The 17,221-nt window shown below is 43.5% G+C and overlaps 1 protein-coding gene across 1 annotated transcript in view; it reads left to right on the forward strand.

Moving 5' to 3' along the window:
- Positions 1-2,012: 2,012 nt before the first annotated feature.
- LOC148094548 (uncharacterized) overlaps positions 2,013-17,221 on the forward strand; it is a 215,526-nt gene continuing 200,317 nt past the window's right edge. The window contains exon 1 of the mRNA XM_087837565.1: positions 2,013-2,078. The gene's annotated coding sequence lies outside the window, so the exon portion shown is untranslated. The remainder of the gene's footprint in view (positions 2,079-17,221) is intronic.

The following is a 17,221-nucleotide window of genomic DNA, read 5'->3' on the forward strand; positions in this document are numbered from 1 at the left end:
CCTCTGCACACGGCCATAAACAACCAGAAGAGTCTGTTCAGTGACAGGTTGCTTCTCCCAAAGTCAAGGACCAGCAGACTTAAAAACTCCTTTGTCCCACACACCATCAAACTGTTTAACTCCTCTCTGGAGGGGAAACAGGAGGATAAAGGAGGGGGGAAACTAAGCTGTAGTGACTTTTCACTGTGCAATACTTTTTGTTAATAACCAATGGTGCAATAGACTTCAATACTTGAAATGTGCAATTCCCTTGTATTCTTATTCCTATTTATCCCTTTTATACACTATTTATATATGTCTCTGTATTTATATATGTGTAGATATGGTATTCTGCTCACATTCTGTAACTTCTGTCAGTGCTGTGCTATTTGGAAACCGAATTTCCCAGGGGAACCCACCCGAGGGATTAATAAAGTTCTATCTTATCTTAGCTCCCACTCCTTGTGTTCTGTGTTTTCCTCTTTACACATAAAGAGTGTGTGTGTGTGTGTGTGTGTGTGTGTGTGTGTGTGTGTGTGTGTGTGTAGAGGCTTTAAAACCAAGTTAATGCTGAAAGTACAAACACCACTAATGTCACACAACTTTGCCGACATGTGGCCAAGAGCAATGTTTTAATGTTCTTTGTTATTAAACATTCGCACATGAATAAGTGACGTCATATTCAGTACTGACTTTTGACAGTTCACTCTTGGCCGCTCCCTTCTGCCGTATTTTGCGGCAAAATTATCCACACCTACCGCCGCGCTATGAATTGTGGGATATATGGGACCACGAAGCGTGCACCGGACCACGCTTGATATTTGGGGAAATCGACGGCGCATTTGGAGTATGCATTTGGACTACACTTCGAATTGGGACTGCCGTCGTCGCGTGGCGGTGACGTGATCGCACTTAAAATGCGTACTTCAAGCGTGCAGACCCTGAATTGGGCACATCCTCTTATTGTGAAAATTTGCCTCTTTCTCCAAAAGAAGGTGGAGCCCTGACTCCTTCCAGGAGCTGACTCCGCTCAGAAGCTGAAGTTCAGTGAGGAGCTCAGACTTGTGAGAACAAGAAGACTCACTTGTAGAACTTCTATCAGACACTTTAAAGTTTTTCATGGAAATCATTCAGGACCAAGAGTGGGCCCACAGACTGTGAAGCCTTGATTTATTATTTATTACTGCAGTCAGTGGAACATTTATAGAATAAAGATTAATTTCATGGAAACAAGTTTGAACTGATTATAACTAAATGAATCTGTAAAATCAGCTCCAAACAAATCATTAAAGAAGAGCAGTTCTTCACTGTAGTGTTTCTGGTTAAAACAAGTAGAAGAAGAAACATGGAGCTGATAAAGTGTAACATGAGTTTGTCATGAAGAGGCTTCCTGCTCTGCAGCAAACTGTTCACTTTAGATTGGATTAAGGACAAAGCTCAGCTAACAACAACTTCCATTAACACACTGAATGTTTCTTTGATCTGCAGTCAAACAGTTTAAAGTGTCACTACAATAGAAACATCATTTTAATGCTGCGCTCAGTAACAAGACAGAACAGCGGTCCCCAACCTTTTTTGCGCCACGGACCGGTTTATGCCCGACATTATTTTCACGGACTTGCACACGGACTTTAAGGTGTCGCGGATAAATACAACAAAATAAAACCAGTACTGGTACCGAAAAAAAGAAGATTTATTCATAACACACGTGAAAAGACCCAGGAAAACCGAGTTAACGATAAAAACGATAACAAAATAACGCTGAAAACCGATAAAAACCCTGAAAACCATACATTTCACACCTGAGCCTCAACTTTCGCGGCCCGGTACCGGTCCGAGGCCCGGGGGTTGGGAACCACTGGGACAGAAAGCCTACAGCAAACATTTCTACATGTTGCTAAAGTCCAGACTCCATTTCTGCTTTTGTTTCATCCAAACTTCCTCATAAAAGCATGCCTGCTCAGTTTCACATCACTTTCCTGAACTCTCAGTCTCAGGATTGTCTCCACCACAAACAGCACAAATCTGCTGCTCCATAGTTCACAGTAACGGGCTCACCACTGCATCAACGAGACAGAGTGGAATCAGAACAGCAGCAGGTTTGAATGTATCTTTTCACTCTGATATTACAGGAACCTTGTTTATAGACGTTAAGACTTAGACTTTCTCCTTATCATCTTTTGGATAGGATAATAAAAATTCCCTCATGATGTTATTTTTATCTCCATTTGAATTTATATTTTCAATGAAAGCCATTTAACAGTGTTAACATTGAAAATAAGTGATGTGCAAACAGAATGATCATTTCTGAGGCCACAGAGAGAAAAGAGGAGCACAAACACTGGCTGTGAGCTCACTTCTCATGTCAGCACTCAGGAACTAGGAGAGACCAAACAGCCACTTCACAAACGTATGGCACAACATAGAAGATCCACCTCCACAGGACAAGACTTGGCTATCCATCTGCATCTAAAGGACAAAGGTCACTCTTTCGAGGATGCCAATGTTCACATTTTGGACAGAGAGGACAGATGGATTTTAAAGAGGAGTGAAAGAAGCATCTATGTCCACTGTGAGCGACCATCTTTGAACAGAGGCGGTGGTTTACAACACCAACTGTCTGCCATCTATAATCCAGTTTTGAGTTCCCTTCCCGGATGCCTTAACGCCCACTCACATCCTGGGCCATCTGACCTCAGGAAATCACATGATAGGGTGGGGCCAGGTTTCACAATGAGCTTACCCGAAACCCTGGCTGATTGTGATTAGGTAGAGGATCATTAGGGGGTCCATTGTCCATTCTTTCAGTGGGTTACTCCCACAGGGCTTAAATCTGGGACTCTCCACCATTTGACCTTAGAACTGAAGAAGCTTCTCGGATGAGAGGTAAAACGTCTTCAAGCAACTTAAGTCCAGACGCTTTTCTTTGCAAGCTCCTTAGACTACGATGACCTGGATGACTGAGAACCTTCACAGACATATTTTCTTTCATGTTACTCATTGAACAGTTTAAACATTAGTGTGACAGCTTTGATTATCAGTTACACATTATATAATGAGTCAGTCAGAGGCCAGATCCTCTTACTTCAATAATCCCATAAATCATCATAAAAATAACCCAAGAATTCTATTTGATACTATCAACAGTATTGTTTCTCCTCCAACTCAGCATGCTGTGTTACTTTCTAACAAAGACTGTAGCACTTTCCTCAATTACTTTGTAAATAAGGTGATGGACTTGAGATCCAAAATCTGCTCAAGTGCCTCCCAATAATGTAGCGAGTAAAAGCCACCGAGTAACCGCTAAGGGCCTCTATACTACAAACTTTCAGGCCCAAAGCTCTCACAGGAACGAGCCCAGAATAAACGGGACAAGAGGGTCAATATCAGTCAGATACGTTAAAATTTATTATTTTAAAAGAACACAAAGGGTTTGCAAAAAGCCTAAAACATCAAAATGGAAAAGGTCACTAACGACCACAAGATAGTGTTATTGGTGCAACCTGCCAGCAATGCAACTATCACCTGAGGGCTTGCTCTCCCTCGGTGGTCCCAGATGCTCATTGCTTTAAAAGAAACAAATCCACCCCAAATAAATACGAGCCCAACCGAACACTTATCGCATGCACTAAGTGTTTTAGTTCAGGCAATAATCGGTGGCACTAAAATCACTCTTAATAAAACTTATTCACTGCAAATCCACATGGAGCACCTCTAAAAGACCCACGTCGCCTAAGGTAAGAGCCCAGCTCAGGGATTGCACATTGCCCGACTAATATTGCACCAGCCCAATAAAAATAAAAACAAGCCCGGCATAAAAAAAAACAGTTTTAAAAGGTGACCCTACTAAAACCAAAAACGCAACAAAACAGGAGAAGGAGGAAAAAACAGTGACAAATTCACATGTGCAGCCTGCCCTACAGGAGGCAATATAATATAAATTAGATTAGAGTGCATAAATATACTTTTAATGTCAAATATATTAAGTTAACATACCTCCAGCAGACAACTGTGTTTGCTGCACACCTGGCTTGTCTTTTAAAATCACTACTAAAAACATAAAATACAATAAACATCAAATACATTTCAACAAATTTTTAAAAAGCACTAAAAGAAAAACAGCCTGTACCTCGAACCTCAGCTGTAGAGGTTTAAAACAACCGTTTGTGTAGCAGACAATTAAAACTTCTCAGGCTCCTCACCTACTCACACAACCATTGTTCACAGCCGCTTGTCAGTGGAAATGAAGAGCACCTGCTGCTACTTCCTCTTTTATACCCTCCATTGTGTCCCCTGGGTCCTAAAGCCTTCCCCATTACAATTGCCCCCGTTTTGAACTTACTGCCGGGGCCTAAATACATTTTGGGGCAAATCATTATGGACAAGAGAGCTCTGTGAATCGCTAGTGAGAACAGCAGCAGTCTGATTTACTGACCGTGGGAGATTAAAGGGGTTAGAATGCTTTCCTGCTGTACTTCTTTTAGGCCGTCCCTGAACTCTTCCTGAGTCCTGCTCTAAAACATTCTCCCTATTATCAATCCCACTTTCCTCTGGCTGTTCTGGAACTATGGATACAGGGTTCAAGTTGCTCGAGCCTATGCTCCTAGTTTCACTAACAAGCTCTGGAACAGATACCGAGGGTGGCTGATCTTGGGGTGGGTTTGGAACAAGGGCGAGTACAACTCCACCAGCCTCACTGTCATCATCTGGTGTATCTGATGTTGACTGCCGGGGTGACTCAACTACCAGCCCTGGGTCAGAGAGAGGATATTCGTCTGGAGCAGGTGCTACAATACCTGAGGGTATTACTCTCAACTCTGCCCGATTTAAGTTCTTGTCTGGACCTGAATGATCTCTAGGGCGTATTTTGTAAACCCTGCCTTCTTTGTCCATACTCTGCACAACAACATACACCATAGGATCCCAGGCATTGTGGATCTTATGGTGGCCTAAAGGATGACTTTTCCGATAAACCAGAGTACCTGGGGAGAGAAGGGAAGCAACTGTTGGCTGAAAATGAGTTGTTATTTCGCAAGCACATAATTTGAATTTGAATTTAGACGTTGTTTTTGCTCCTCTACCCACTCCTGCGCCGATCTAGACATAGGTTCCGACTGGGAAGCCCCCAGTAAGAAGTCAATGGGCAACTGGGGCTTCTGACCAAACATAAGTTCATAAGGTGAAAAGCCGGTGGACTGATGTTCTGTGGTATTGTAAGCATACAATACCTGTGGCAAGTATTGCGGCCACTTTCTTTTCTTATCAGGAGGGAGCGTGCGCAACAGATCATGGAGTGTTCTGTTAAATCTCTCGCATTGTCCATTGCCCTCAGGATGATATGGTGTGGTCCTGCTTTTGTCTATGCCATACAGGTGGCACAGACGTTTCAGCAAGTCTCCCTCAAAGCTCTTTCCCTGATCACTATGGATACGCTTAGGGACCCCATAGATATAAAACCATTTTTCAGTTAATACCCGTGCCACTGTACTTGCCCGTTGATCTACTCTAGGGTATGCTTGAGAGAACTTTGAAAATACGTCGGTGACCACAAGTACATTCTCACGCCCATCACTAGACTTGTCCAAAACACTGAAATCAATGGCAATGACTTCCAGGGGTTTAGAAGCCACCAAACCCCCCCTGAATGTGCGAACCTTTGGTTTTACAGCCTTTGCCAAGACACAACGATCGCACTCCTGACAATATTTCTCAATGACACGTGCCATAAAGGGCCAAAAACACCTTTCTCTCACCAGGCTGGTAGTGCATCCAATGCCTTGATGCCCATGATCATCATGTAAACTTCTCAGGACCTCTGTTTGCAAGCACTGGGGTAGCAACAGTTGAAACAAAACTTGGCCATCACCAGGTGTCTGAACTTGACAATATAAGACACCTTCCTTCAGCTTGATTCTGGGCCACTGTTGCACCAACTTTTTCACTCCCTTACTTACATTACCCATTTCCTGCTTGGTGGGCAGCCTCCCTCTTTCCCAATACTGTGAAAAAGGGCCAATTACCAGGTCAGCAGCTTGAAGGGATATTAGATCAGCTTTAGGTCGGGATGGAAATGCACCTATGGCTCTACACGTAGTGGCAACAGCATTTCCCAGTTGACCTACATCTGCCTGATCTTGCACTTCCTGTGGAACCTTCAACCCTGGAAGCAGGCCAGATGGACTCTGTGGATGCAGTTGCCGTGACAATGCATCAGCGTTGCGATTGCTGGGACCTGGCCTATATTTAATCTCAAAGTTGAACACAGCTAGTTCTGAGGCCCATCGCTGCTCTACGGCTCCCAATTTAGCAGTCTGCAAATAGCTAAGGGGATTGTTATCTGTGAACACAACAAACTTATTTCCCAACAAATATTCACGGAATTTTTGAGTGACAGCCCATTTTAGTGCCAAGAATTCCAACTTTCTAGAGCTATAATTGGACATATTCCTTTCACTAGGTTGCAGGCCCCGGCTAGCAAAAGCAACTGGCCGCCTCTTTCCTTCTTGCTCCTGAGATAAAACTGCCCCTAACCCTGCCTGGCTAGCATCTATCTCAAGGACAAAAGGTTTAGCAAAATCTGCATATGCCAATACTGGGGCACTAACCAGCAGCCTTTTTAGTGTTTGGAATGCATTTTCACATTCCTCACTCCAAAGGTGACACATTGCCCCACTGCCACCACTTCTACGTTTCTTCTTGGTACCTCCCAGCTCTCCCAACAGCCGGTGGAGCGGGGCAGCATACTTGGCAAAACCTTCAACAAAACGCAGATAGTATGAGGCAAATCCTAAAAATGACTGTAGCTCTGTACAAGTAGTTGGTCGTGCCCACTCAGCCACTGCACTAATCTTAGAAGGGTCAGTCGCCACCCCAGAAGCAGATATCACATGCCCGAGGTATTGAACCTCTGGCTGGAAAAAGTGACACTTCTCCAGCTTCAACTTTAGATTGTGCTCTTTGAGCCGCATTAAGACCAAGTCAAGACGCTCCAGATGCTGCTCAAAGGAGGATGAAAACACAACAATATCATCCAGGTACAATAAAAGGGACTGGAAACTTTGATCCCCCAAAATCCGCTCCATTAGCCTCTGAAAGGTGCTAGGGGCATTACAGAGCCCAAATGGCATTCGATTGAATTCGAACAGACCAAAAGGGGTACAGAAAGCAGTCTTGGCTTTGTCCTTCTCAGCCACTGGTACTTGATTATACCCACTTGCAAGGTCCAATGTAGAGAACCACTGTGCTCCTGTCAGGGCATCTAATGACTCCTCAATACAGGGTAATGGATAAGCATCTTTCCATGTCTTGGCATTAAGCAAACGGTAATCAACACACAGCCTAATCTCTCCATTTTTCTTGAAAACCACCACAACTGGAGAAGAATAAGGGCTACTGCTTAGACGCACTACCCCCTGATCCAACAAATCTTTAATATGGGCTTTCACTTGTTCATACTGAGAGGGTGGGAGCCGGCGATACCGCTGTCGCACTGGGGCATCATCCATTAAAGGGATCTCATGTTCCACCAACGTGGTACATCCTAAATCTCCCTCCCCATGGCTGAAAACTGAGCAATGCTTCTGCAAAAGTGACACTCCTTGTTGTGACTGTTCATTGGACAAGTTAGGCCATGAGAGCTCGGAAAAATCAAGGTGCGGATGCGTCTGTACAGTCACTTCGTGCATCATTATCTGCATCGTGGGATCATCAGACTCTCCAGTAATGACAGAGTCCCCAGATGATGGAGGGTCAACCAGATGCAATTCACCTAGTTGTGTACAGGGCGGTAACCAAACATCCTCAATTCCCACATTAACCACCGGAATGTCAACAACACCCTGTTCAACAGAAAGGAGGGCCGGGGAAACCAAGATGCCCCCTGGAAGGGGATTACCTGTCGCTATGGGCTCCAGGAGCACTGATGGAAGGTTATTGTTAGCAGCAGAGGGGCAGCTAGTACGTATCCATTTCAACGAACCAGCAGGGACACAAACAGCTCGACCGTGGACTTTTGCTTTACCTAAATACCCGGATGTATTCAAAGCCTCAATACGCTGACACTGAAGTGTCTCTTTCCACGTCTTACTGCCGTTTTCAAGGGAAGGAGATTCAAACAGACGAGGGCCAAACTGCTCAAAGAGTAGGTGGTAACAACGGCTAATGATATTCATCCCCAAGAGGCCAGGCACACTCTGTGGCTGCTGAACGCTCCCATCTAGAGGGTCCTCCACCACTAACACGCCCATTTTTGTCAGGGTGCCACCAAAAACAGTCACATCAAGCTCCATGTAGCCTATATAGGGTATTTTCAACCCATTAGCTGCCCTGAGGCGTAACCATTGGCATTTCTTTAAATGCCCCACCCCCTGCGACCTGAAGTGCTTCTCAAAGAAACTCTCTCGCATAGTGGTGACCATGGACCCAGTATCCAAAAGACAGGGAACTATAACACGCCCAATTTCTATTTCCACCACTGGACAATTCCCAATTAATTGAGAGGGATCTTCCATAACAACTTCAGCTGAGCCTGTAAACCCTGTTCCTGATGCCTGGCTCTCTGCACCAGAGGGACCTAGTTTCCCGATGGCTGAGACTCAGGGCCTTGTCCCACAACCTGACTTTGTACATGTGCATCAGCATGAGACCCACCACTATTCTTTATAGCTGGATGTTTAACCCTACAGAACCTGGCAATATGACCAGCCCTACCACACCGATGGCAAATTGGCTTTCCATCTGCCTGGAAACGAAAAGGCCTAGTTGTGGCCACGAGGAAACCGTCAGCTAAGAGCCAACAGAGCCCTTAAACCCGCTAACCCGGGTTGAGCCCTCCAAGGAAGATGCTCCTGGGATTATAATGTTGATTACACCAAATATGCCTAGGGGAAGGTTGCTTTCCCTAACCACCATCTTCACTGGTGTCCACTTTCTCTCTCTATACTCAGACTACAACCTCTGTCTAACAAATTTTCAACCTGTTATAGTCTAACACACAGTGTCTTCCAGGTTGGGCGATTCTCTCCGCTCTTCCTCCTCTTCTTACTTGAATCTCAGGGGTAGATTACCCTGAGATCTTTACCACAGACCAGGGGATTATTCTGCCCCTGTAGTTGAGGTCTCAGTGTTTTCTGACTCGTCCAAGTCAGGGCTTTGGACCTGCTCCGTCAGGTCCTCCTGGATTTCCTTCACACTCCGTCTGGGCTCCTCGGCCAGAGCACACTTGCTCCAATGATACCAGGTCTCTCCCTTGCCTTTCATCAGGAACGCATGGGAGATCCACTCCACCACCTCGAACGGTCCGGTCCACCTTGGCTCCGACCACTTCCTTTTAAGCACTTTCAGACAAATCCACCGAGCCTCTGGCAGTGTGCTTCCTTCAGCAAGCCTCCTCTTTCTCCAACCTGTTTGGTAAAACTTGAGACAAGAGCTTTCAATTCACCAAATTGTGTACTACATTGTCCATTACTAGTCCCCACACTTAATGCTTTGATACCTGCCCCGGGGCCTGGAAACTGTCTCCCTGTCATCAATTTGTACGGGGTAAAACCTGTAACCTTTATTGAATACCTTAGTGTTATTGATAATGCATCCAACCAATTTATTTTGGTCTGTGCACGGATTTTAGCCTATTTGTTTTTCAGATTCTGGTTCATTCTCTCTACTTTATTTTGTGATTGTGGATGGTAAACTGTATGAAATTTATACATCAACCCTAGCATTTCCTCCACTCTGTGCAAATCTGCGTTTTTGAAATGTGTTCAATTATCTGATCTTATCTTCTCAGGGAACCCATGTCTCGGGATATAGTGGTTTACCAAACACTTCACCACTGATTTGCTGTCTTCCCTTTGGTGGCCCATGCCTCTGGCCACCTAGTGCATGCATCCACATACACCAGTACATACCTACAACCCCTTAACTGTGTTATCATATCTGTAAAGTCTACAACGATCTCCTGTCCTGGCTATGACAGAAGTGGGAAAGCCCCCATCTCCGGTCTCACTGTTGGTTTAGGGTTATACTGGTCGCAAATTGGGCATTTTTGCATGTGTAGTTTTATCATGTCTCTCAAGAATGGGTGCCACCAATGACACAAATCCCTCTCCTTTTGGGCAGTTCCCACTTGTCCTAGTCCATGGGCCTCTTCAATGCCCCGGGTTCTGATTTCTGGGGGCAACATTGGTCGACCGTCTGGTCCTCTCCACAGTCCTTAATTCTCTGTTGCCCCTGTCTGCTTCCATACAGTCTTCTCTTGAGGTCTCACCCCCTTTTGAGCCTCTATGATCATCTCTCGAGTGACTTCTGGGTGATCCTCCCACTTACTCCTCATACTTAACATCTGTTTCCCTTCCTGATAGCCAGCAACTTTATTGGCTTCCTTATCTGCCATATCATTTCCTTCGGCCACTTGAGTATTAGCCGTGTCATGCCCTTTACACTTAATGATGGCTTCTGGAGGTTCTTGCAAGGCTTCCACCAGCTGTCTTATTTGTTTCTCATGTTTGATAGATTTGTTCCCTGTCGTTAGAAAGCCAGCTCTTTTCCACTGTCCCAGCTCCACATGTGCTGCTCCAAAGGCATACACTGAGTCAGTGTAGCTGTTCACCCTCTTCCCTTTTCCATGCTTCAGGACCTCCAGTAAGGCCACCACTTCTGCTCTCTGTGCAGATTGTTGACCTTGTAACCTGTCCGCCTTGATCACTTCCCATTGTGTCCCTTTCCTTCTTACCACAGCATAGCCGGCTCTCAATCCATCATCATCATGCCTAAAGCAACATCCATCTGGGAAATAGTCCTCAGCTCCGTGTATGGCTTCTGCTCTCAGGTCTGGTCTGACTTTTTCTTCTTTTTGGACTTGTTGTACACATTCATGAGGTTCTCCTATCCCATCCTATCAGCCATGTTGATTCCCTCGTGTGTAAATGTTAAATTTGGGGCCTCTAACACTTTGCTCAGCCTCTCCTGTCTCAATGGGGTGATAGTGAATGCCTGTGAATTAACATAGGCAACCACACTATGTGTTGTTAATATCTCCATTGAATATCCCCTAGTGATGTGTGCTACTTTTTGTATAATTTTTGCTACCCCTAAAGCATGTTGTGTGCATGTAGGTAGGATGTGTCTTTCCGTTTTTATCTAGCCGTTCACCCACATACATCAACACTTGTCTTCCTCCCCCTTTCTTCTGAAACAAAACTCAGCTTACTACACCTTTTGTTTTAGAGGCATCTAAAAAGAAGTCTCTGTTATAATCAGGCACTGCCAAGTCTTCTGCCTTCGACAGGGCTTGTTTCAGTGTAATAAAAGCCTGCTCAGCCTCCACTATCCAATTAAGTTTGCCGGTGGGGTTACGCATATCTTGCTCCTTCACCAAGTCACGTAAGGGTGAGTTAAACCCATGCAGTCTGGAATGTAGTGTCTGCTATACCCTTTCAAACCCAAAAATGACAACATGTCCTTCAGCCTTAATGGTTTTGTGTGATTCAGAATCCCCGACTTTTGTAAGGAAATCGGTGTATACTGTGTCAACTCAAAGTTCAAAAGTGCGCAGTCAGTTAAGCCAACATCAGTGGGACCCTGACACCAAAGAGAGTTGGGCAAAGCTGCCAATGCCCTGAGAGCTTTGGATGATCCATTTTTTTTCTTCCATGAACTCTGCTGATTCAGGGTTAGGGTTAACCAGTAGGACCATGTATATAGCCTCAAGATCAGTCCGATAAGTTTTACAGCTCCAACAACAGGCGACACCAGGTGTGAATACCCAATCAATGGATTTAACAGCCATTCTTACCATGGGACCAAAATCCTTAGCTTGGTGTACATGTCCAGGAGAGTACATGTCCAGAGCCAGAATCCAGGGCTTCCACTTCAGGTACTGTGCCAGAATGCCTGTATCAGTGGTTAGGCACCCCCAGAAGATCTCTGAGTGTGACCGGAAAATGCTGCACCACAGTCGACAGTAGTGCCATCTGGCAGGGTCACCAGTGGTCTATCAGGGCCACGTAGGATCATTGCTCCCAGTTTCATTAAGAGGTCCCATCCCAGAAGATTCACCGGGACAGAGTGAGAGATAACAAAAGGATGTGTGACTGATTGTCGACCCACTTGAGTTTTTAGTGGTTCAATGGCAGAGTTTGAGGTACCCCAGAGAAACTAAACTACTTCAACAATGTCGTCAGATAAATGTGAACAGCATCTTCATGATGGAAGAAGTCGCTCTAGTGTCCATTAGGAATGGCAGTTCAGTGCTTGCCACCCTTAGAGACAACATACGGTCCGCCTTTCCCTTGTTGTCCCGGTCTCCCTGTGAGGCGTGTCATTGCTGGTTATTGTGGCCCTCCTAACCTTGGTCGTCCCCCGACATTGGGAATTGGTGACACTTCTTTTTTCCTTTTACTTACCTCTCTCGCCCGCTTTCTACATTGTTCTGCCTCCTCCCTGAGCTTCACCGCTAGGGACCCTCGGTGCTTCAGGTCCACGCTTTTCCTTTCCAGCAGTTTCCTCACATCCTCCTGAGCTTTCTTCTGAGCCTTATCCGGATCCTCGGAAGTGGAGGTGGTACGCACTGCCTTAACCAAGAGGTCCACCTGATCTCCTAGAGATTTCCACCCTTTTCCTTTTCCCCATTCACTGTCCTGTAATTCACAAACAAATTCTCCATCCATCCTGAAATACTTTACTTCTCACCTTTAATTCGCTAATTGTATTTATTTGTTTTTAAATTCCTACTATTTATGTGTTATTATTATTATTTATTTATTATTACTATTTATTTATAATTATTTAACAGGCAATCCACTTTAATCCACTCTGTCCCTTTATTTTTTTACACACTCTCCCTTCACTTCTCATTTTATGGCCTTCCAAACACAAACTCTGACTTCCTGTTACACACACACACAGCACCGTGCTGGAATCTTCTGCTTCTCTCAGGGTGCACACTAGTCTAATAAAATAAAAAACAACCTTTTATTCAAACAACAACTTCACACAATGCACTGATAAGAGCTCTGGTTTTTAGAGAGTGTTCTAACTAATCCCAGTTTCCTCTCTGGGCCTTCAAACCCTTTACACAATTTCTGTGGGTACTTTGGAAAGGTCGCCGTTTTCCTTTCCAGGCCACCAACCCTCGTGCTTGCTTTAAATACAATTTTTCAGCGAGAGGGCAGGATTCAGGGGAGTCTTCTACTCAGCCATATATCCCCCCTCACGGCCACACCTTTTAGTGATATTTTCGGGGGTTCCTGAATTCCCCAGGCCTCCCAACCCAGTTTCTGGAACACCACCGGGCCCATACCCTCGTCAGGCGTACAGGAGGAACAACCATCTCCAAGGACAATGGGACTTTCGGGGGTCCTGAACTCCCCGGGCCTGCCAACGTAGCTCTGGAAATGCTGTCCGGGCCTATTGCCTCGTCAAACAATAAGTGGGATGCCACTCCAAGGGCAAAGACGGTGGTGCAGGGGAAATGTATTGGTTTCCCGGTCACCAGCCCTCTATACAAGCACTTTGTTTTGTCACAAACTTCTCTTTTTATGGTATTCTACACACGTCACTTTTCTACTTTTACACAGCTTCTTATTATAATGTATATGAAGACAATGATACTGGAGATGTGAGCCCAATCATACTTTGGCATGCATTAAAAGCAGTTTTATGGGGAAAATTAATGGCTCTAACAGCAGCACAAAAAAGGCGCGATTGGCTTTATATAAAAACTTAACAGAAAAACTTAAATGTCTTGAGAAGGAGCACAAAAAAATCTAAAAACTCACTAATTTTAGAAGAAATATCAGGTATTACAGAGTAAATTAATCAATTACTAAGAGAAGACATAGAAAAAAAGGCAAGGTTTACACAGCAAACCTATTATGAATCAGGGCAGAAAGCAATCAAAATCCTAGCAAGAAGACTACGTAAAAAGCAGGCATCGATGACTGAAGTTAGAAACCTGGACAGTAACAAACTACATTATATGCCCAATGAAATAGAAAATGAGTTTAAAAAATATGCGACTGTACTCACAACCGGTTGCAGCAGACCACGAAACAATCAGAATCAAGATCTCTGTCTAAATAAATAAATAAATCTGGGTAACTTCCCAGATGATTGAACATGGAACTATTTTGCTGGTAATAACTGAAATGAGGAAAGAAAATCAACAGCCTGTTTATGCAAGATAATTCATCATTTTATTGGGGGAGTTATATTATAATAATGGATTGCATTTATATAGCACTTTTCTAGGCACCCAAAGCGCTTTACAATTCCACTATTCATTCACTCTCACATTCACCCACTGATGCAGGCAAACCACAGTTATAGCCACAGCTGCCCTGGGGCAGACTGACAGATGCGAGGCTGCCATATCGCGCCATCAGCCCCTCTGGCCAACACCAGTAGGTGGTAGGGCAAAGTGTCTTGCCCAAGGACACAACAACCAGGACAGATAGAGCTGGGGATCGAACTGGCAACCTTCCGGTTACAGATGTGCTTCCCAACCCCCTGAACCACAGTCAGTTGGTTGGATCTGATTATTGGGGGGGTCATAAACCCCCCCCCCCCCCCCCCCCCGGAAATTACGTCCCTGGCCTGACGGACAGAATTCAGCTTCATAGAGGAAAAAACAGGGCTGTGTCTTGTCACCAATTCTTTTTGCATTACATGCCAAGCCACTAGCACAAGCAGTGTAGCAACACCCAAATGTAGAGGGAGTTACTCTAGTCAGACATCAGATTATTTACTGATGATATCATTTATTTTCTTACGAGATCCTGACAAATGTTTTCCAATTCTGATGCAATTATTCCATACTTACGAACACCTATCGGGCTACAAAATTAATGTATCCAAAACAAAAATTCTATCATTTAACTATACACCGTCTCAAAAGATTAGAGACGAATATAAACTAAAGTGGCACTTGAACACCATGAAATATTTGTGCATAACACTGACAAAATCATTATCCGCTATGTTTGAGACAAACTACAACCAGGAGGAAGGTAACATAAAAAAGAACGGTGGTCAAAAATACCTACAAATTTCTACTCTAGAATCCAAATAATAAAGATGAACGTTCTCCCAAGATTGCTATACTTGTACCAGTCACTCTCACCTCCTATACCTCAAAGTAAATTTAAAATATGGGACAAATTAATCTCAAGGTTTATATAAGATGGGAAAAAGCCAAGAACAAGGTTAACAACACTGCAACTCCTGAAGTGTAAGGTAGGGATGGCTTTGCCCAATCTAAGGGAATACTTTTACGCAGCTCAATTTAGACCCCTTGTTTGTTGGTGTAGAACAGACTATGAGGCATGGTGGAAAGAAATTGAGGGAAACAAAATACAAATTTTTATCTCCGACAAACAACTAATAACCTCTTATAAAAGTAGAATGAACCAAATTGTGAAATTTACATTATACATATGGCACACAGTAATAGATAAACGCCAGTTAAAGGAAAAATTATTTTTACTGAGATGGTTCAGACACGATAAAAATGGGATCAGACGTTTAAGCAATGGGAGTTAAAAGGGATTACAGTCGTTTGTACACTAATGAAAAATGGAACACTAATGAGTTTCCAACAACTAAAAAATAAATACAAATTGGAAAATAGAGACTTTTTTAGATACTTACAAGTAAGGGACTACTGTGCAAAACAAATAAAGACCAACTGGTTTGAAAAACCATTGGGTATAATCGGACTACTGACCAATTGCTATGAACAAAAACTGCTCGAAGCAATTTCCACCTTCTACAGATCATTAGAAGAAGGTAGACAGGATACAACCTTTTACCTTAAAAAGAAATGGGAAACTGAACTGACGACAAATATAACAGAGAAGGAATGGTTCATTATGTGTGAAATACAACACAGTTCAACGAATTTGCCATTGTGGAGGGAATAGAAAATTTTGACCCGTTTTTTCATTACACCCAAAATTAAAAGCAAACAGGTCTTAACTCCACAGAAATGTTGGAGATTGTGCGGAGAAATGGAAGCTGATCATTCACACGTATTTTGGAAGTGCATAAAAATAAAAAAGTATCGGGAAGATCTTAAAATGAACATAAATAATATTCTTGGCTATGCACTCCCAAACACCTGTCAAGTAATGTACCTTGGAAACATAAAGGAACTGGTAAAGAAGGAGGACATGCATCTAGTGAAATAATTCTAGCCACAACAAAGAAAGCAATCACAAAGAACTGGTTACAACCAGACCCTCACACTCAACAAGATTGGATTAGGATTTTGGAAGGAATCTCAGAGATGGAAAGAATTACATGCAATATTAGACTGATTGGGTGTAAATAAAATAAGACATAAGACAATGGGGGAAGTGGAAAGCATTTTGAAGTGGTACTAAAAACAAGACATAATAAGAGATTTGCATGCAATAGAAGGTGAAAAAAAGAAATGTAAACTCCAGACTGTTTGTTTACTTGTTTGTTATGTTCTTTACTGTAATGTTTTCAATACTAACCAAAATTAATAAAAATTAATGTTGCAATAAAAATTTATAATCATCAGTGTTTGAGCAGTTATGATATCAGGGACAATCTAGACATGTGTGACAATACTGAACATGTCACATGACACACCTTAAACATCATGTGATCCACTCTTAGTCTGCACTTTCATTCATGACTTCAACAGGTTGAAATGAGCTTACTAGTGACCACAGGGTTGGGAGGACAGTCACATGCTCTGACTCTGATTCAGGTCGAATCCTGATTATTCACAGTCTGTAACATACATTGCCATGGTGATGCACCCCAATAAATGTTACCCACCTTCATAAACCTAAAACAAGAAAAAGAGTTAATTGTTAAGTCAGTTTGATAACCACAAATACTGTTTCTTTCTATGATGGTGGTTTAATAATATCTCTGCCTCCACTGTGTGAGCTTTCTCTGACTGCTGAAACTCACGCTGTGTGATACTCACACCTTTTCAGTGATATTTTCACTGAAAAGGTGAAAGGAGCACTACTGATTGGTAGTGAAAAGGTTATATCTGAGGTTTTTCATGAGATCACGCCTGTGCTATTTAGAGCTCAGAGAAGCAGACACAATTTGTGAAGTCAAAATGTGTCTGCTTCCTGAACCTGTTGGTTAATGAGATGTCGAATGGCCGAATTAATAAATTCAAAGTACACTTCACGCTTCAAGTGTAGTCCCACCTCCTTACAGGAAGCAGCTCACCTGTGTGGCCGTGTTTAATGTCCAG

Source organism: Neolamprologus brichardi, unplaced genomic scaffold (genome assembly GCF_056152115.1).
Source record: "Neolamprologus brichardi isolate AB-2024 unplaced genomic scaffold, ASM5615211v1 NODE_ptg000036l+_length_2141236_cov_1, whole genome shotgun sequence".
Classification (NCBI taxonomy): domain Eukaryota; kingdom Metazoa; phylum Chordata; class Actinopteri; order Cichliformes; family Cichlidae; genus Neolamprologus; species Neolamprologus brichardi.